The 23,468-nt window shown below is 37.0% G+C and overlaps 1 pseudogene; it reads left to right on the top strand.

Annotated features, from left to right (window-relative positions):
* Nucleotides 1-218: 218 nt before the first annotated feature.
* On the top strand, nt 219-13,320 carry LOC121417756 (annotated as a pseudogene).
* The last annotated feature ends 10,148 nt before the right edge of the window (nt 13,321-23,468 follow it).

The raw sequence follows: 23,468 nt of genomic DNA, 5'->3' as shown, positions 1-23,468 counted from the left end.
TGTTTGTCCCATATTTTCCTTATGAATTATTTCTTTACGCTCCTTTTGCTGTCATGCAGAAAATTATAGATAGGAATGTGTATTCAGAAGTAGTCATTCCCATTTTCTTTTTGTTTAATCAGAAGCCAATTTTATTTCTCCCTGATATAGATATATAAGTCTTGTAGTGTATCAATGGCAGATCAAATAATTGAAATGTATCTATTATCATAGGGATGATGGCGACTCATTGTGGAACTACCGATGATCTTCTCTCTAAGTTGGCTGAAGAAATCGAGACAGGTGAACAGATGGAGGGCTTAGGACGATCACTTGGATTCAATCATGCAGCTATCAGAAGATACACAGAGACCAACAGACTAGAAGGACGGGTCACGTGCAGGGGAACACGTGACATGCTGTTTGACTGGAGACAGACCGTGGAGCCTGCCGACCAGCATCCCAGGCTGAATCAAGCTCTCATTGATGCTCGTCTAGTCATGCTTGCTAAAACTCATCTCGAGGGGGTTTCAAGTACTCCAGGTACATATCTATCATTAAAATTGTTTCCATTCCTTCCTTTTATCAGTGTAGTAAAATAACACAAAATCGTCATTACGGTGTAGCCTTAATTTTGGTGAAAGTTACGTAATCTTCGCACACCGAGTTCTCATGGTCGAGTGATTTTTGTAGCCTGTTATTAGTCGTTTCGCGCGTATTTGACACATAAGCTTGCACCGTGCGATGATGCACACAACACCGGCACTCTTGACCGAAGAGCCGACCCAGCATGCCAAATGAACTTACACACAAACTAAGGCCTATACCTCGGCTATCTTTCCTTGCATGCACACGGTCATTTGCATGCACACACTATCTCCCTGGTATACACATGATACATGTAATGATAAGCATGATAAGAGAGAATTGAGATGAATGAGGGAAATTGGTCTCTGACCATCGTGATCATTGTGAATGTGGGGCTACAAAACATGCATGCTAACTGACTGCGGGACCATACAACCAGCCAACGTTTCCCCCTTTTCTGCACTAAACAGTCACTATATAGCCAAAGGAAAAATAAGGGATATTACGATTAATGTGATATTGGACAAGTCATGTAAGTTTTATAATTTCATCATGTTCATCTTTTTTGTAATTGATGATCCTGATAATTCCTTCACTGTGTCGGTTGTGTAAGTGAACTATATCAAGGACTCATCATTTTCTATATGGTTTTTACTGTTTTTATTGTATATGCCAATCTTATGCTCCCGTTGCTATCACCTCTGAATATTTTATCGCTGTACGACGTTGTGTGCATACCAGTACACCCCAGTAGGCCTACACTTCGTGTAGAATGAAAGTTCACATATCGGATACAAAAGTTTACGTGAATGACGGCTGTCTCAAACGCCTACAGGTCGTTTTCGTCAGCTTGGCAAAAGTGATGTACATGTTATTTTGCTAATTTATAAAAAAATGCCACGGTAAAAATCTAATCGGCGGGGATAAAACGGATGCTAATAATGTTAAAAAACAAAGTATTGTTGTTTGCAGAAATCCTTTTGCTTTGGGACAAATCGCCGGGAAGGGAAAGAAGAGGGAAGAGCTCGTGGAATCGTTCGCTCTCGCTTGTTTCTCGTAGGGTTTGCGTGCAAATCTCTGTCAACCATGGACAGTGTGCAGCGGTCTCGCTGTAATCGATTCACTGTGGTGACCTCATTTTATTACTTGTTTGCGTAATGACGATTTCGCGTGATTTTACTAAACTGTTAATCGACACAACATCCGATATCAAATTGCTGTCATTCGATCGAATTAGGTGTAAGGTATCTAGGAATTGCAGTCAGAGGTTTTTAGGGAGTCTTCGTAGGTCTTCCACTTGGATGTAGTACTTGTTGACCAAAATTCAACTCAACACAATGACTACTCACGTTCGTCCACTGGTGAAATACGTTTGGATGTTTTTAGAATGCTGAAATACATTTCATTACAACGTGCAGCGCCAGAGCGAGTGAATTGCATGACACATACCTTTCTTTTTATTTAGTTCTCTCCACTTTCCTTTATATTTTCTTCTTTTCCCATTTTTAAATTCACTACTTGAACAATCATAGGAAGACACGACGACTTCGTTTCCGTTATTCTAATATGTTTGTTGCTTTATTGAACATGGTACTCACTACATGAACGAAAATATATGCTTCTCTTCTTTCATTTGAATTAAATTTCAACATTCATAATGCACACAAGACTGATTTAGAAAATGGAAAGTGGTGTTACAAAATGTCAATTTGCACGTCGAGCAAGTTTCGACTTTGAGTTAGTTTTTATGGCTTTTCATTTTGTCTATTGGGAAAACAAAATTCATAAATTAAATATCATTTTTTTTCTTTTTTCAAATGGGACATCATGCGTTAATCATGATGACGCATGGTATAGCAAGTAGCCTAAAACACGCTCGATTACTACTTATTCGACGGATCGTTGAAAAGAAGCATGTTTTCACGACAAAGCAACGCACAGTGGGCTATAACGGTGAATGCTATTGGAGCCGGGAAAGGAAAATCATTTGTCATTTAGAATGACACTGATAGCATTTTTTGGGGGGCTGGATTCTATGGCAATATATGAATTCAGTGTTGAAAGAGTAGTAATTTTGACAATTTTGTATCTCAAACTGATGCTTGATTTTTAAGAAAACTGAATCTTTCATTCAACTAAGCCTGTCAAAACTATTATGCATTTACATTATTTTTTAATTAACTATTATAATTGCTCCGGACAATTGCTCCGCCGACAGTTCCTCTGTCGACACTTGCTCCGCCGATATTTGCTTCGCCGAGATCCAAAGGTTTCCCAGAGTTTCTTCTCATTGAGTTTTATCTTTTTTTTACCCTGGACCTACTTGTCGTGGAAATAATTAGGGCTCCCGTTGCATGAGTTGCTTTTATAGTGCAACGAGGGCTTAAATTTACGAAACAGCATTCACTAGCAGGGGGAATTGAATAAGCAAGGAGAGGTCATGGAAGGTTAGCGCCATTGATTAAGGTTGAGTAGGATGCCATGTCAAGCTTGTATATGGTTTATTAGAATTGAGAATGATTGACCGATATCCAATTGATTCTAGCGTTATTTGTAACCCCTTGGAGATATATACGAATAATAGTTATTCTTTGCCCAACGCCTTCAAGGAATCCCCAAGCATCGCAATTTTTAAACATAACCTTAAAAAGATGCTTATTTGCCAATACTTTACACAAACAAGTCAATCTACCATAAACCCAAAACCATATACAAAAAAAAGCTTTTTTTTATCTCCCAGCTTACAACTTGCCTGCCGACCTGTTTCCGCACCTGCCATGCTCCTCTTTGCACCTCCAATTGTACCTGCACACCCTTTCTCTCTCCCTACATTTGTCTCTCTGTTCCTCCCTCATAATCACAATTATTGTAACCATGTTGTTATTTTTTTATTATTTTTATTGTTATTACTAGTATCATTTATTCTAATTTGGTTCACTCTTTCGTTGTTACCTTCGATATTTTGTATAGCCTCCTTTTAAACTGTCTTCCGTCTCTCCTTTATACTATAGTTTTGTAATATACGTATAGAAACTAAGTTACGGGGCTTGCCTCCCATACAAGCTTCGCTTTTCTTGGCAAGCCCCTCCGTTCTGTTTTATATAGTTATTATAGTCAAAGTTACTTTAATTTGCATTAGTTCTCATTGTTTATACCTTATTTCGATTGATGTTGTACTTTAAATTTGACTATGTATTGTTTGATTTTGTTGTGCTTGCTTTGTGAACGGAAAATGAATAAATCTAAATCTAAGAGTATATGTTTCGTCCATTTGTTGACCGCATGAGGTTGCTCATTGAATATCTTGTTGATTGTGCTTGATTATTGACTATCCATTCCGCAGGCTGGCATGGTTTATTGATCATTAACTCTTTGATTATTGAATTGGCTGGGTTGTCGAGCCTGAAAACTAACTTTTTAAGTGAACTGAGGGCTTATGGCTTGGTTGGGCTTGGCTACAGAATTACCGACTGATTATTAACGGTAGCTTGGACATCAGCTGTCCGGGGAAAGCGGTGGCTTGATAATTGAAAGTCGAGGGCACCGGTGCGCGGCCCTCTGTTCTGCCATTTCGGGTCGCCGTTGAGGAGGCAGAACATGAGACAAACTCCTGCCGTAGTAATGGTATGAGGGAAACTTTGGTTCTTGTAAGGGTGGCCCCTATTTTATCATATGAATTGAAAGATATCTTACCTATGATCTTTTGTTTTCCGAATAGACAGCATTTAAAGCCTAAAAACTAACTCAAAATCGCAATTTGCTCGTGCACATGATATTTTTGTAAGCCCGCTTTCAATTGTTATAACTCAGTCATGCATGCAGAGTTGCATCATTATGCACCGTTGAGATTGGCTTTAGATGAAAGAAAAAAGTCAAAGCTTTTTGCTCATGTACATTTCATGAAACAAATCCATGGTCATGATAGCAAAAAATTACACTAAATCCCGGTAAAAAAAATCTAGGACGCACTGTATATTAACGTATCACGTTATTTTTCATTCAGATATATTCGGCAAGAAGATCTCGGAATCACTGACTGTGGGACAATGTCGTGAGAAGCTGAGACACAGGTACCTCGATAAACTGTGTAAAATTCAACTGAGGCCCTGGGATAAATCGGATTACGCTGAGCTAAAAGATTTGCATACGGTTGTAACAATGATGAGGAAAGACTCGAGTGGAAGAGATACCAAAAAGAAAGAAGAACTTGAGGGATCTGTTGATAAGATATTTTCTACCAAAGTAAATGGGAGACTACCATCTCGAATCCTTATATCAGCTCCAGCTGGAGTAGGGAAGACAACAGCTGTTGCAAAGATGGCGTATGACTGGGCCCAAGAAGAAAATGAATCGGCATTGGAGCAGTTGCCACTACTATTTGTGGTTAAATTTCGCAACACAAGCCACAAGACATCGATTGGGAAGCCATCAAAACTCAGCTTTTAAGCGACGTCCATGATCTCACATCGGACGGTATAAGGGCCGTCTGCACCATCCCGAGTTTTCAAATTAGCGCGCTATTTCTGATCCGGCAAATTATCCCGATCTGAAAAATCTCGAGATTGTTTGTAATGCAGACGCAATTATCGCGCTAGTTCGTAGGATTAATCTCGAGATTGCAATCCCAAGTCAACTCGGGTTTATTTGCAAAATAGCGCGCTATTTACGAATTATCGCGCTAATTCGTAGGTGCAGACGCACTCGGGTTTGGACTCGGGTTAATTTATTCATGACCTTCAGTCCATAATGCAATTCGCGTTCCATTTCTGCCTTGGTAAAAACATAAACAGCGATTATACCGAACGCATGCGAAAGTCAACTTTATCATAGCGTTCATCAATTCCCCAATCAGCAACGATGGTGTCAAGCCCCCCGTGAATGGATTTTGGGAGAGACCAGACCGATGGGGGAGGCGCTCATTATCGACGATGGTCATAGTCAATAACAATACTGACAGCATTGTCGTCTTATTCCTTCGCAAAATGTGAGCAAATAGCATTTCTTTCCCCCCCCCCCTCTCTCTCCAACTCTGTCGTTGCCTCGGAGTCCGCCATCATATTAAACGAAGAATACTTCACTCGCTTATAATTATAGCGCGGCTGAGCTGAGAGGATTGTTGCATAACAACGGTCGAATTCGGCGAAAGAGTACATGTACTTGATTGCATATCGCGGGAAGTTATTCAAAAGCGCGGGCCGTTGAAACTCCAAGATCGAAAGTGCGCATGCTCGGAATATCGGGCTTGTTGCCTCGCTCGAGCAAGAATCGCTCTTCGTGCGATGGTGGAGACGGGGTTTCTTGAATCTCGAGATTAATCGCGAAGAGGGCTGATCGGGCTAAAATCTCGAGATTGAGCAAACTCGGGATGGTGCAGCACCGCCTATAGAGAGTTTCATCCGTGAAAATCAACAGATCTGTCACATCATACTTGACGGACTGGATGAATATGCCGGTATTTCTTCACTGAACAATATTGTCAGCGTCATTCGATGTGACGAGTTTCCACAATGTCGCGTGCTTATAACAACACGCCCTCATCTAGAAAGCTACTTCAATCAAGATGACCTTCCAAGGGTATACACTAAGATGTGGATCGAAGGATTTTCAATGGAGAGTTCAAGAGAGTACATCGGCAGATTCTTCACACTGTCTTCGAGCGATGAAAAGAGGGATAAGCTGAAAGAATACCTCAACGACCAACCCCTCATCGATGAACTTGTAAAAACACCCCTCTTTTGTCTTATGATCTGTCACCTGTGGAGTGAAGATCAACTAGGCAGTGATGTCAGTACCCAAACAGATTTGTTTGACAGCGTGAATAAATTTCTAATGCACCATGCAAATGCTCGCTCAGGGTTAACATTCACTAACAAAAACTTAGAAGGAATAGTTAACGAAATTGGGAGAGTTGCGCTCTACGGTCTACTCGATGATGCAAAAAAACTAATCTTCACGCCCCAAGATTTCCGTAGAGTTCCTGGTATCCTTGATAAGGCATGCGATCTCGGAATAGTATCCAAGACGACAGTGCCAATCACAAACCTTCCTCAGTCAGACGAGACCACTTCCACTCAAATTGAATTTTATCACAAATTAGCACAAGAACATTCGGCGGGCAAATTCATAGCTAGTGAAACATGGCGCATACTATTCCGGTTAAGAGTATCTAAGTTAGACCGAATATTGTGGAAGATTGATTCAAACATCGGAGACTATGAGCAACTCATCCGATTTGCTGCTGGCACACACAGGCACCTAGGAATACGAATAATGGAGGCACTCCTTGCAAACGAGCATTGGAAGAGAACGAACGGTATCGCATTCTACTTGACTGTTCATCAGAGTCCAAGGAAAGTGGAGGAGACATGTCTTCGTTGGTTCAAAGATGCGTCACTGCACAGGGTATCATTTTGAAGTCACCAACTATCTACACTGTCGTTGGGCTGCGAAATCTTCCCAAGCGACTGCAACGTGAGGTATATAAAGACCAATATACATTCCTCTTTTCAACAAAGAAAACAATTTTAAGATCATTTCCTTACTCTCAATGTGTTGCCTTCTCCCTCAATATTACCATGCTCATCAACATGTGTTTTCTTCTCCCTCTCCCCTCACACTAGGTAAAAACAATGAGGTTCACGGAGTCTGTGCTTACGACTGATGTGACAAGACGAATGTGGTCCTGTCTCACATTATTTCCCAGTTTAAATACCATCAACATCACAGACTCTTCTCTAAGTTTCCCATCATCTCTTCCTACGCTCTCCTCATTTACTCATTTGTCAGGCGAGAGAATGACGCCTAGCTCTTACAAAAGCGTACTCTCGTCTCTACCTAATGCAAGGGAACTTAATGTATCAATCGCAATCGAAGATACGAGCAGCACTTTTGAAATAACAAGCGATGCCAAGCGTATGAAAGAAAAATTATATCGTCAACACGATATGAATGTGACACTTCAACAATGCGTGTCACAGTCATTGGGTGAAGTCAATTTGAGATTGAAATCTGGAGGGCTTGCTCTTCTATTTGAAGACCAATCTCGGAATCAGCACCTACTATCTGTTTCTGGGGATATGGGCAGATACGGAGACACCATGGTTGACCTGTTTGTCAAGACGACACAACTTGCCTACATTCATTCTACGTAAGTATTTCTTTTATCTCATTAACTAAACCCCATCTACTTTCTACCCCTCCCTTCCCTTATCCGCATTTTATGTTCAATTCAGATCTTAATGTACTCCATGCGTTAAATATGGCTAAAGTTAAACAAAAACGTGAGGAAGTCTCGATGGGTGTCGTGGACTCTCTCTATGTATTCCTGTTAATTTGCTTGGTTCAATTATATATTCCTTTTCGTTTTTTGTTGTTTAAACATATATATATATAGATATATATATATATATATATTGTCTTGGATAAAGTCGTTGTTTCATCATTCAAATATAATTATGAAGAGCTAACATGCAAAAGGGACTAGATCCATTTATATCATTTGGCATTTTCTTGCATGTTTTGTTGGACATTCACCATGTTCATCAAACTGATGGGGGTGAAAAATATACTCAATGCTATATGCTCTATGCTCAATCTTCATAAAACGCTGCCTTTCATTATTTCACCTAAATCAATGTTTCCATTCAAAAAGTATTTTCTTTGCTTCAAAATTATGATTTTTCTTTTAAAAAAATGCCAGTTAAAATAATCCTGCAGACTGTTTATGTTTTATATTAATTTTGTACATATTTTTGGATTTAGTCCTTTTTGCATTAAAAGTCCAGAGTGGTAATAGATCTCTTAAAGGCGGTGCTGCACCATCCCGAGTTTGCTCAATCTCGAGATTTTAGCCCGATCAGCCTTCTTCGCGATTAATCTCGAGATTCAAGAAACCCCGTCTCCACCATCGCACGAAGAGCGATTCTTGCTCGAGCGAGGCAACAAGCCCGATATTCCGAGCATGCGCACTTTCGATCTTGGAGTTTCAACGGCCCGCGCTTTTGAATAACTTCCCGCGATATGCAATCAAGTACATGTAATCTTTCGCCGAATTCGACCGTTGTTATGCAACAATCCTCTCAGCTCAGCCGCGCTATAATTATAAGCGAGTGAAGTATTCTTCGTTTAATATGATGGCGGACTCCGAGGCAACGACAGAGGGGGAGAGAGAGAGAGAGGGGGGGGGGGGGGGAGGAAAGAAATGCTATTTGCTCACATTTTGCGAAGGACTAAGACGACAATGCTGTCAGTATTGTTATTGACTATGACCATCGTCGATAATGAGCGCCTCCCCCATCGGTCTGGTCTCTCCCAAAATCCATTCACGGGGGGCTTGACACCATCGTTGCTGATTGGGGAATTGATCAACGCTATGATAAAGTTGACTTTCGCATGCGTTCGGTATAATCGCTGTTTATGTTTTTACCAAGGCGGAAATGGAACGCGAATTGCATTATGGACTGAAGGTCATGAATAAATTAACCCGAGTCCAAACCCGAGTGCGTCTGCACCTACGAATTAGCGCGATAATTCGTAAATAGCGCGCTATTTTGCAAATAAATCCGAGTTGACTTGGGATTGCAATCTCGAGATTAATCCTACGAACTAGCGCGATAATTGCGTCTGCATTACAAACAATCTCGAGATTTTTCAGATCGGGATAATTTGCCGGATCAGAAATAGCGCGCTAATTTGAAAACTCGGGACGGTGCAGACGTTGTTTTGAAGTTTTATATTAATATGATATTTCCTCTCTCCCTACCCTTCCTCTTGCGAGTGTCGATATTGAAAAGGGTTTACCGGTCTGTTATTAGTTACATGTGTTGGTTTTGCCCCACATTACATTACAGTATCTGTTTTACTTATTTTTCCCCTTTCCAACACAATATTTTATGACCAAGGCTGATTTCCCCTTTAACATTTAATATGAATCTTTACCCAAAATGAATATTTGTGCCATCTTTGAACTTTTAAGAGCACTTGCTAAAACTGAGAAGTAGTAAGATCCACAAATAGTTTTCCTGCCGTTCTGGCTATGGTATGTGGCTACCATGGTATGCACTCTCTGACAAATGAAAAAAAAATGGTTCTTGCGTATCTTTACCTCAATGCCATTGAGTGAGCCACAATTCATGAGTTCAAATTGCAAGGTTTGAACCTAAATTTTGCCATGTAATATGATGTTACCATGGCAACACAATTTCTGAAACACGCACAAAAATTGTGTCTTGCACATCGTCACCTGAAGCCAATTGTGTGTGCACAATTTCAAGGAAATAGTTAAAAACAAAAGGAGTTCTAACTGCAAGATTTTTACCAATTTTATGTCATAATTTACTGTTACCGTGGCAACACAATGTCCAACACATGCAAAAACATGTGTCTTGCACATCTTTACCCCCATACCAATACACACACACACAAACATTCAACCCCCTGTACCACCCTTTCAGCTTGTTTATGAATCTACATTCAGATATTTGGTGCATTGAGATTACAGGAAAAACAGAACATCTGTTAAAAAGCGTCTGAATTCAAGAACTAAGTGAATGCAAAGAATTACACTGCTATTGAGTTTTGTACTGGCACTAGTCTATGAATCAATCCAATTAGGAATCACAAATTTTGACATTTTACCCATATTTGTTTTGTTCCTGCAGCCAGATTTTTTGAACATATCCTAGTTTTAATTTTTAATCATAAACAGGGGTCTGGAGAAAGAAATCATGCTTTTGTCAGACCAGACTACATGGTCTATCTTCATTTGGTCTAATGCCATTCCGTCCGTCAATATTTTGTATAACAACCGTTTGCACCAATTAACATTGTTGGTCCAATCATCAATTCGTCTAATCACTTGATCATCTTGTACCACTTCGACTAGAAAATAACCAGTTGGTATCATACCTATTTTCTTTGCATTCATTTTGAGCAATTAACACTTTAAGTTTAATTGGACAAAATGGTATATGAATTAAATAGCTATTGGACAAACTGGTTATTAGACAGAATGACATACTAAATGAAAGTAGACCATGTGGTCAGTAGACCAAATGATAGTAGACGAGATGGACGAATTGGCATTAGACGAATTGGAATTAAACCAATAAAATATGATTCATGAATAATTAAATGAGAGATATATTGATTATGAACATATTTCAGTGTAAATTATGTAATGATTCGGGTATTTATCAATAGGTCATTTGAAAATAATTCATAAGGTGGAAATCGCGAATTAAAAAGCGCTATTTGGCCCGCCGAAATATGCCTCGCAATTGACTCGAATTTGATGACGTGTATGATGGTACCAGAGATTTGATTAGCTCTCCTATGTCAGGCTCCACTTTCGTGCAATACCTGTTGCGAATGCTAGTGAACGTGCAATCTTTCTACACTGTCGCTATGTACTTCGATCGTGAAATGGAAGAAAACCCGAAATTAACATCTAGATTTGAATTTCGAAACAAATGTTGGCGAAGAAGTTATTGATGACGAAGTTTATAGCTCTAGTGAAAAACAAAGCGATAAGGAAGAATGGAAATAAGGGTAATTGCGCCTGTGATGGGGAGTGGAGCGAACCCCTTTCGTATCTAGTCAACTCGCATTCATTTGCACCTGCACGGTGCAACACTCGAGTCAAAGGCCAAAAATTGTAAAATATCAATGACAGAGTCATTTTTTTTCTTTTTCAAATACTGCCAAAAGGACAAGCGCCAAATGATTATTTTGTTGTTTTCTTCCCTTTTTAATGTAGCTCACTTGCTTCAACGCATCTTCTCGGTTGTGTAAGTATGCTTTGTTTGCTCAGACTATCTAAATTGAAAGGTTACTGTAAATTACCCTATGAAAACAACATTTAAAAACACCTCTCCAGAAAATTACAACTGGTCTAGCTTAAAATGCCAGTGTGAACAAGGTATGGGAGTACTGAGACAGGATTGTGGGGTCCTTGTCGCCATCTTGCAAGGTGTGAAGTGTAGGTGTCAGGATCTAGCCTGGTTTTTGCTTACCTACTGCACAATAATCATTCCGGTTTAAAGTTGTGTATTACTACTATATCATTTCGCTCCAAGTGCGATTCATTTTCATGAAAATTTCAACAATAGATATATACATAAATTCACAAGTACATGATATTGACTTTCAAAAGATCTAAAAAAATAAGTTTGATTTTATCAATTTAGAATTTCAGATTTAGAATATAAAAATATATATGTCAGTAGTGGATGGGAGAAATAATAACTTGTCCGGACAATATTAAGGGTTTATTGAATTAAAGGACTTCCCTGATTAATCATGGACGGAGTCCGTAAGATGTCGATGAAAAAATGACATGTTGACCAAAATAGTTGTTATCCGATGACCTTGAAGACCGATGACGTAGAATGACTTGTGTCGAAGGTTATCGGAGATCCACGAAGTCTGCTGAAGAATGGTGTCACCGAAGTCTAGGCGCTTTTGGCCTGTCGCATGAAGTCGAGAAGAACTAAGATGAAATCAGGGTTGACTACTCAGGTTATGTCATCTTGGTTCATTTTAGTTTGCCTACTCAGGTGCGGTTATAGACCCCAAACCCTTGGTAGGGCTCAAAGGGGCTTGAGCAATTTCCGATGTTGATACAAAATACAATGGAGATGGTAAGTCGTTAACCCCATACCTGTACGTGGGAGACTATATTGATGTGACTAAGCAGGTAATCCCTGCCTCTTGGCCCAAAAATATTCATAAATATCAAGCGGGGAAGGCGGGGGGGGGGGGGGGGGCGCCCGGGCGTAGCGACCGAGAAAATAAACATATATTTAAATGTACCATCCATTTTTTTACAATACCAGAAGGATTACCCTCTATAAGTTGTAAATAATAATAATATGTCCATTTATATAGCGCAGTTACTATGTGCATACACTCAACTGCGCTTTGATACTTGGTATCATATTATTACCCCGGCTGTAGCTGAACCGCCATATTCGGCGCTAAAGCGTTCAAGGAATGAATCCTACCGGGTACCCATTCACTTCAACTGGGTCGAGTGCGGCACAATATGGATAAATTTCTTGCTGAAGGAAATTACGCCATGGCTGGGATTTGAACCCACGACCCTCTGTTTAAAAGCCCGAATACTAAACCACTGGGCCACAACGCTCCACAAATAATAATAATTCCTAGTGTAATACGTTTCATTATTTAGGACTATTTAATATCATATTAGCTTTATTATCGTTTCCATGAATTTTCTTTTCATTTTGTCATCTTTAGAGTAGTAAATGTAACCTTTCTAAAGAGACGACTACCAGGTTGTGGTCCTGTCTGAGATCCTTCAACTCACTGAACCATCTATACATTTCAGACTCATCTCTCAGTTTCCCTTCATCTTCGATTGAGCTTTCATCAGTCACAAAGCTATCAGCTGAGAAAGTGACGTCACGATGCTATAAAGGTCTGATCTCATCTCTCCCTGGTTTAGTTAATATTGATATCACTATGGATGATGCAGAGGGAGACATACTTCAGATTACGGCTGGTCTTCGGCAAACAGGAGGACAGAGTCTCGAACGGATCATTCTTCGTTGCATTCCACTATCACTCCCTTCGCGTAATGTGATAAGACCAGGTCTGCTGTTCGAAAAACATACCGATGGCATAAAAATAATTAAATTGGATGGATCTGGAGAAAAGAATGAAGAAGGTTGTCTTGAGCTCCTCGAGTCGTTGGCATATTTGGCATCATGGACTTATCTACAACTAGAGTGAGTTGTTATTTTCTAGACGATAAATGCAAAGAAATGTAATGTTGTACATTCCAAGCATGTAATTTCCAAGTGGTAGGGAAACGAATAGTTGGTTTCTTAGGTGAAGTGGAGATTAAATAAAAATTTAGACAGCTATCAAGAATAAGCAAATTATAAAATTGTTAAGTAAAATTCCAATAGTACTAGCTTACATATCGATTGCAGGATAAAACCGTGGACTTATAAAAATAGAGTGCATTGTGCACATTCTGTGTCATTATGACGATTGAAACGTTTGACCTCAAGGTTTGAATGAGGTTTGCATTCGAGGGGCCAACGGGTCATCTTTTCCCTTGATATAAACATGGTTTGGGATCTATTAAAATGGTAATTTTTGATATGAGGGATTTCTATTGGGCATTTGTTGATAGTACACTTAAACAGTTCTAAAGTTGTATCGTTAAGTTTCCGACGGCAGGTATGTTTATCATAATGTTGTCATCAATCGCCATTCCTCTTTAATTTATAGATTTCTCGATGGCTGGTCTTTCAACTTCAAAACAACTTTTGGTATTGAGGTGAGCATGGGTTGTGTCGAAGTAAACTAACCTTTTGTATGAGTCTACTAAATATTCTTCACATGTGTTTTAACCGCTAAACTTATCTTTTTACCAGCTTTTCGGGGGCTCATATTTTAACGTAACATTTTCTAAGAACGTAGTTATCTTTAGTTAGACTCGTGAATGCGGTTGGACTACCCCAATGGTATGCAACAGCATCACTCGAATTTCTTTTGCCCTCACCCAATTTCCCCTTTCAAATATAAGTCACATGCCATAAGGGATCAACGTACACCTACTACGCTTTTTTGTTATCAAATCTTATACATATTATATATATTTTTTTATTTCTTCTTGTATATTTTTCAAGTCATTCGCTTTAAGGAGTCACATTCATATGCAGTTTGTTTATACTAGGACTCAGTGCCAAACGTTAAAGGGGTAGTTCACCCTGAGAAAAAGTATATTGTAAAATAGCAGAAGAAAATAAGAATAAACAGGATATCGGTACTTCGAAAAGAGAATTCGTGACATTGATATGCATAGCATATGATAAAATTGTCCCTTCTAAAATGTCACGCTTTATTTACCAAGTGGCCGAATCGAAAATTAAATGGCCTCACCTATCTCAATTTTAAAACAGCCAGAAATTTCCGGTTACTTTGAAATGGTCACCTTTATAATTATTTCACTTTTTTAGCTGATTTGAAAATCGGACATTAAAAGCACCGTTTGAAATCACAAAGAGATTAAAAATCTCACTTAACAAATAATTCGAGCTTGAAGCATGAGTAGATTTAAATAAGAAATATGTTATGAATATTGAATATTAAAGCATTTTTTAACAGAAAGTAATAACAAGTCGAATGCATCTGGCTGTCTCGCATGCATTATGCGATATTGTAACAGTGCTGACTTTGAACACCGCTATTGAAAAATTATTCACAAAAGAAAGCTTTCGCATGATAATAAATTAATATTTCCATTGACCCAACATGATCTTTGACCCAAATCCTTTGACCTAAGACGTTTTTAAAACATACTTGATAACCCTTATGTATATGTTTAATGTGTAGATCCATAATTGTTAAAAGTTGTGACGCCAATTACAAAATACCCCTACACGGCCCAAGTTTATTGACCCTAAATTACCTTTTGACTTAATCATGTGACCTGAAACATACACATGATTTTAATGGACGGATGGTTACTCTTATGTTCAAGATTCATGAACTAGATCCATAAACTTTTAAAGTTATGACAATTCCACAAATAACCCCAATATGATCAAAGTACGTTGACCCTAAATGACATTTGACCTTGGTCATGTTACCTTAAACTCGCACAGGAAGTTCGGGCATACTCAATTGTTCTATTTCATAAAAGCAAACGGCGCCCATGTGTATAGTCTCTCGCTCCTAGGCAGGCGTTACCAAAATGGACATTTAAAATTATTTTGAACGCTTACTGGTTGCATTAGTATTACACTTGTTGCACTACAGTGCGTATAAGAAAACCGGGACAGATTTAAAAAGGAAAAAAAATGTTTCCAATTATAATGTCTATGTGTTGATGTTGATATGTGCTCTGGGGTCTTATCATTCGAATGCTATTAACAAAATTTAGTTTCGTTCATGCTTGAGGGAACACGGAATGTTTTTGTATGGGATTAAAAAGAAGGCTTGAATCAAAATAGCATATAATGATAACAATAATGATCAGACATCTTCCTAATCAGCTTACTCTCTCTTAACCTTTTCATTATCTGTGCCATAATTTTAGAATTATTCATTTTTTTTAACATATTTATTAATTTACTTTTAATTATTATTTTTTCACTTAAAGCTCTTTTACCTTTTAAATTTTCTTCATGGGTAAGAAAAAGACTTTTTGTCAATCCAAGCAAGGAGACTTGCGTTATTAATTGGGAAAACTTGTAATTATTCAAATCCTTTTAAGTGAAACAAATAATATCATGGTACGTTCAAAGACATGGAATCCATTTTTCATTCAACAGGTTATCGATTCCTTGACCAAATTAAATTATATACTCGACAGGACAAACTGGAAGGAATTCATGTCTTTCAATGGCCTTGGTGTATTCAATTTTGAAGGAACTCGATACGATAGATCGGGTAAAATGTATCAAAAAGTTGTGAGCGAATGAAGCGAGCACGCAAATATTCCCACTTTTTTATTGCAATATCAAATTTTATGGTAGATTCTGACATAATATTAAACAATAATATCATATTCTACTTTCTATCTTTCTTTTTATTTCCTTACCGCTTTTTTCTTGGTCATGATATTTTTATTGAGAGGGGGAAGGGGGAGAGGGGTATCATTCCCGAGCCTTCGCTCATCTGTAGGACACTGCTTAAAAGGCACAATAATATTTGTAGCACACAATGAAAAAAATTGACAAAAAGATACACTTAGAGTGTTTTTCGTTCCTGCTGGAATATCTTTTTAGCTCGCGCTTCACACTCGCATTTATATTCGATGTATTCTATTCATTTATAAGTTACTAAACGCAGTCCTTATCAGGATCCTTTTCTGGTCAGTATATTTCAGCTCGCCAGTGTTAATCATTTAGTTAGATGTACATCTTTGTAATTATTGTAAAACAACTGAACATGTTTTATTTTCAATTTTTATTGAAATTTTCCAAGAGTTTGAGCATGCAATCCACGCTCACAACACTTCCCGAGGATGCCCTTTTATCATTAATTGACCCAACTCCCCCCCCCAAAAAAAAAGAGTATTACAACATCAGCTTTTAATTTCTTTCCAAACCGCTCGCTCGTTACACCCACTCGCGTAATATAAAGTCTAAATAGATCTTACCATAATCAGAAATCACTTCAAAAAGGTTTTGCTCTACTTTCCTTTTCTTTGCTCCGCCGCCCTTCTTTTTTATTTTACTTCTTTTTGTCGCTTTTTTGGCCTTAACCACAAACGGTGAGGACCTATAGCTGGTTTGAAAAAAAAGGATATTCTAAGCACAGACTGAAATCACGAAGAGGATGAAGATCGAACTAAACAAATAATTCGAGCGTGAAGCGCAAGTATTAAAGGAAAACAATGTCATGAATATTGAATGTCTAAACATAGTTTGTAAGAATAAACAGGATATCATATTTATTAATTATTAATACAAAATGTTATATGAAATTAATTTGAATACTCATTGTATTAATTCAAGCAATAATGTCCCGTGATATTTTTTCATTGTTGGGCACTTAGGATTTAAATTCAAATATGGATCCCAGATTCGGTATTTTTCTTATGATTATTGACAAAACTCGTTAGAGTACCTACTTAGACGTATTAAGAGATTTTATATTAGAAGACATCTTATAGGCCTATAGATCAAATCCTGTGATATTAAGTTAATCCAATGATTGAGAAACCCTTTTTAAAAGGCAAGACAAGATTACGCAGGAATTTAATGCATCCGTTGTTTTAATTAAAGTTTGATGTAAAATGGGTAAATTTGTCGATGGAACAATTTTTTAATCGTTGAAACTTCTCACCAAAACCATTTTGATGCACATGCATTAAAAGTATATGACAATCAAATGGAATAGTGACATGTCATTTTGGGATGGGAAGTTTACCCAAACTAAACGCTTCCACTTTTAATCTATACACAACAAAAAAGTAAGTCCCCCCTTGAACGAACATCAATAATTTCCGAACCATTTCGAGTTATTGACAACATTTTACATGAGCGTGTAGGTAATTTTATAAGCTACCCTCTGAGTAAATGTTATGGACTTACTTTACGCCATGCTTCAGTGAGCACCGTGAGAAGGCAAAAATGTCACTTTTCAAAAGTCACAAGCCAAAAATCATGTATTTGATTCCATTTTATTAGAACTGATTCCACATTCTAATCATGAAAAATAGTCAGACGGCTTTTAAAAAGTACTTTCTCAGCGACGATACAATTTTTGGCTAAATTTCACGGTTGAATAAACACAAGTCCAACTTTGCTATAATTGGATATCTTACACATTTTTATCAATGAAAATTATAGAATATGGTAAAAGATATTTTGGGGAAGAGTATTTTAAACATTATTCATCGTTTCAAGGTTCAGTGAACATTTATTGAAAACAAAATACGATTTTCAAATATCATAGGCAAGTATTGTTTCATTTTCGTAACTGAAAATGATCTTTTATCAATTTTTTTCGTTAGGTTCATGACCATTTAGCATGCTTCAATGGTTCAAAGGCGTTTAATTAAGCATTCACGCTTGAATGAACATGTGAAATGTGATAAGCTCTTTTTACGTTACTGGAAAAAATGCAAATTGTAACTACAGTGCGTCCCAGAAAAAAACGAAACCGAGATTTAGCGATCATTTATCATTACTTAATCATAAATGAAATAGACAAATGGCCTACCAATTTAAAGCTTAGAATCTCCTTTTCCAACTGATAATACTTAGATTATTTTTCATTCACGCATGAGTGAGCAAAGACAATTTGAAAAAAGGATATCAAAAACTAATTTGGCGGGGGTATCTGGGTTTCAAAAAGAAAACCACATTTTTTGAAAAGTTCAATATCTCTTCTTTAATTTGATACCTAAATTACAGAAAATGGTTGAAAAATAAGAAAGTTCTAGTTATTTGAAATAAGGCTTGAATTTCAGTAATTTCATAAAATGAAGAGGTTTTACAGGCTGGCTTTCAAACTCACTCGACACTCCGTTTTGTTGACGATTAGCCATGCATTAAATCTTTTGTTCACCATGCGACCATGCGAAAGCTTCTGTGGGAAACCGGTTAAAACACATTTATCTCATGAAATTATGGAAATACAAGCCTAATTTTAAATTACCAAAACTTTTCTTATTTCTTTACCATTTTCTGTAATTGAGGTACCAAATTACAGAGCAGATATTGCACTTCAAAAATGTGGTTTTCTTTTTTAAACCCAGATACCTCCCTCCAAATGAGTGTTTGTTATCCTTTCTTCAAATTGTTTTTGCTCACTCAGGCGTGAATAAGAAATAACCTAAGTAATATCAGATGAAAGAGGAGATTCTAAGTTTTAAATTGGTAGGTCATTTGTCTATTATATTTATGATTAAGTTATGATAAATAATCGCTTAATATCGGTTTCGTTTATTCTGGGACGCACAGTATAGATATCTGTCACAAGCCCCTCATATGGTTCATTTGATTCGATTTTTATGAAAATCCCGATGTTTAATGCATCAGTGAGCACAAAATATTCGAAAATTATGCAAATGATAAGAAATTTTAAGGCCTTGGCCCCACTCTGTGCCTTATCGAATTGTTATTTTGATGTGCGTGCCTTTTGGATAGTGTTACTCTGAAGCCATGTGCGAAGTTTCATGATATAGCTTTCGGTAGAAGCAACAAAAACCGTCCATGAAACAAACCCTCATTTCATTTCATTTTTGATAAAATGTTGACTTCCTCTCTCATAGACTTGTGTACATTATGGGTCCATATGTTTAAGAATAAGTAACCCCTTATTCAATATGGTGGAACTACTTTTCACGGCTGTCTTTAGCAATGCCATTCGGCAGTAATAATTTATTAACCTATGAACAGAAATCTGTGCAAATCTAAAATCGATTTGTTTATTTATGGATGAGTGAGCACGCATCATAGTGGGAAAATTGGTATTTTCAATGTCACAGACTCATTTTAAAGGGTGATAAGGTGAATATTGCGGGTAAAATCGGTTTCAAATGTGACTTTAATTGCTGTTGTTTTTATCATCCATCATTTCTCTCACCACACACTTTCCGACCTTTTAACATTTTCATGTTTGAGCGAGCACATTCGAAAATTAGAATGGATACTCATTAATACTGCATAAATGTATTCTTTCCCTAACAATTTCTCATGATCAGTTTTATTTATGGACAAATACGTCATGGATCTCGAGTTTAAAAATGGGGGAGGGGCCTATAATCGGGGGAGCCACCAACATTTTCAAATTTCAATATGACCTAACAGGTGAAGAGGGTAACACGAAAACCCCCTATGATGATACGTCACAGTACAGCGGCCCCTGCAATATTGTGCTCACTCAACCATGACATCGGTATCAAAATTGTGTTTGGAGTGTCTAAATGATGGATAGTTAAACAGTATTAACACCATAAAATTCACCTAAAAACAACTTTTGCCCAACTTTGTATTTGCACAATCTGAAATAAGACTCTTGTGACTTTAAAAGATGGTTATTTTAATTCAATCTTTAATTACTCATGCATGACTTAATCAATCAATCTCATTTTTTTCCAAGGAGTTGCTTGATGAGTGTAGAAAACGACCTACGAAATTTCACATCTCAAAATGATTCCGTTCAAAAGTTACAGCAATTCGATTTAGGGGGACTTACTTTTTTGTTGTGTATATTTTATAAAAAAAAATGTATATACAGTGTACTAATTGGTTTTTCTTCCGTTTTTTTTTCAAATTAGCGTATATTTTCAAGCGTCTTAATAATTAATAAAAGAAATCACGTTTAATTCTAGGATATCATTTTTGTCTAAAATACCCTAGAATACTTTTTTTTCTAAAATACCTATGTAGTTTCTTTTCACGAAATGCACGAAATGTGTATAGAAAAATCAGAACCCAAAATTTGTTCATGTATAACTTTTGGGGCGCTGTAATTCTTATCCAGCTTTCCTATTCTATTTTACTACAGATAACCAAATGTCATCTGTCTTCTGAGATGACTGCTAGAATATGGTCTTGTCTGGGACCCTTCACCTCACTGAACCATCTCACCATTTCAGACTCATCGCTCAGTTTCTCTCTATCACCTCCTGAACTACCGTCCGTCACAAAGCTATTGGCTAATAAACTGACGTCACAATGCTACCAAGGGTTGATCTCGTCACTACCCTGGTTGCGAGATATTGCTGTCCAAAATGCAGCTACAGATGACTTTGTTGAATTTGTCGGGTCTTCAACACGTTTGACATCATTGCAACGACTTGAGATAAAGTGAGTGTTTATGTTCTTGGAGGACAAGTCCACCCCAATAAAAACTTGATTTGAATAATAAGAGAAAAATTCAACAAGCATAACACTGAAAGTTTCATAAAAAAAACTGATGTAAAATAAGAAAGTTATGGCATTTTAAATTTTCGCTTATTTTCAACAAAATAGTTATATGAACGAGCCAGCTACATCCAAACGAGAGAAATGATGACATCACTCACTCACTATTTCTTTTGTATTTTATTATATGAAATATGACATATTTCTATTTTCTCGTCATTTTCATGTGAAATGAAGTTTCATTCCTCCCTGAACATGTGGAATTCCATTATTTTAACATTTTGTGCTTCAGGCAAGGAGGTCCTATTCGTCAAATTCGTAAAAATTGAAATATTGTATAATGAATGAAAAAAGAAATCGTGAGTGAGTGACATCGACTCTCTCATTTGGATGTAACTGGCTTGTCTGATTTTTCTCTATTGATTCAAATCAACACTTTTCTGAGCTGGACTTGACCTTTAACTCATTATTTACCGAGGATGTTCATTGTTACATTCCTTGGATGCATCCCCCCATCCCGATTATGTGTTCAAAACGCTCTTATATTAGTTCGATACTGTCAAGCGCTCCGTCGTTCCCTTACAACTGTCATTTATAATTCGCTGTCACGCTGAATGTAATATGTCGGCCTACTATAACGTCCCAAACCGCTGAAAAAAAACATTTTAGGTGAACTGTAATGAGATCACAGTACGTATTACGTAACACGTAGTAAAAAAAGTAGATCTACTTAAACTGAATTCCTTTTCCATCGCTCACATTTATACCAATACAGGATGTACAGGCAGGAGGCAAAATTATTTGGCAAATATGTTAAGCAAAGTGGTCGAGGTACTTAAACGGATCTTACTCGCTCGTAAGCAAAATTCATCTGGACAGCTGTTTGGCTGGATATTATATATAAAAAGGAGCAATAAAGTATATCATTACAATGTATACGTCTATTTATTACATCACAAATCCCCCCCCCCTCTCTCTCTCTCTTTAACTGGTCATAATTTTAATATTACAACATCGCAAGAGCAAGTCAGTGTTTATCACAATAATATTCCGATTATCTGTAATTATGAAAATATAATTATGATTATCAAAATAACTTTAAAGCTTATAACAATGTTCAAGGCACTTGCTTTACATCTGAATAATGTTTTATGGTTTATTATCGTTCCCGTTTTGAATTTCTATTTCTTACACAATTTAGAACTCTCAATGAATGGCAATTCGACTTTGATACCGCGAAAGGTGTTCAGGTGAGCAAAGGTGTATTAAGTGGTTGGATATTATTTGTGTAACTTGCTTGTTGCTATATAACTGTAACGTTATCAGGGGCTGATCTAGCTTTTACAAATAGAAGGGGGGGGGGGTATTTGTGATTATTAAACAAATCTTAATCATTTGGTTTTCCTCTTAAATTTATGAAATAATAAAATGTTTGCTTCTCTCTATATATATTCCTTACTGTCCCAGGGGGAATCGGTACTTAGAAAAGCAAATCCGTGACATTGATATACATAGCATGTGATAAAATTGTCCCTTCAAAATGTCATACTTTATTTACCAAGTTGCCGATTCGAAATTTAAATGGCCTCACTTATCTCAATTTTCAAACAGCAAGAAATTTCCGGTTACTTTGAAACGTTCACCTATATAATTATTTTACCTTTTTATATCTGATTTGAAAATTGAACATTCAAAGCACCGTTTTAAATTACAAATAGGATAAAAATCCCATTTAACAAATAATTCGAGCGTGAAGCAAGAGAAGATTTAAATAAAAAATGTGTTATGATTATTGAATATTTAAGCATATTTTTTTAATAAAAAGTAATACCAAGTCGGATGCCTCTGGCTGTCTCGCATGCATTATGCAATACTGTAACAGTGCTGACTTTGAAAACAGCTATTGAAAAATTATTCACAAAAGAAAGCGTTCATATGATAATAAAATAATATTTCCATTGAGCCAACATGATCTTTGACCAAAATCATGTGACCTAAGACGTGTTCAAAACATACTTGATAACCCTTATGTATATTTTTAATGTCTAGATCCATAATTGTTCAAAGTTATAATACCAATTAGAAAATACCCCAATACGGCCCAAGTTTATTGACCCTAAATTACCTTTGGTCTTAATCATGTGACCTGAAACACACAGATGATTTAAATGGATGGATGTTTACTCTTGTGTTCAAGTATCATGAGCTAGATCCATAAACTTTTAAAGTTATGACAATTCGACAAATATCCCCGATATTATCAAAGTACGTTGACCGTAAATGACATTTGACCTTGGTCATGTGACTTTAAACTCGCACAGGAAGATCAGGGATACTCAATTGTTCTATTTCATAAAAGCAAACGACGCCCATGTGTATAGTCTCTCGCTCCTAGGCAGGCGATACCAAAACGGAAATTTAAAATTATTTTGAACGCTTACTGGTTGTATTAGTATTGCACTACAGTGCGTTAAAAAAAACCGGGACAGATTTGAAAAGTCTAAAAAAAAATTGTTTCAAATTATAATGTCGACATTTTGATGT

This window comes from Lytechinus variegatus, chromosome 6, assembly GCF_018143015.1.
Source record: "Lytechinus variegatus isolate NC3 chromosome 6, Lvar_3.0, whole genome shotgun sequence".
Lineage (NCBI taxonomy): Eukaryota > Metazoa > Echinodermata > Echinoidea > Temnopleuroida > Toxopneustidae > Lytechinus > Lytechinus variegatus.
Note: the sequence above shows the minus strand (reverse complement) of the source record. Positions and strands in the feature narration are given on the sequence as shown.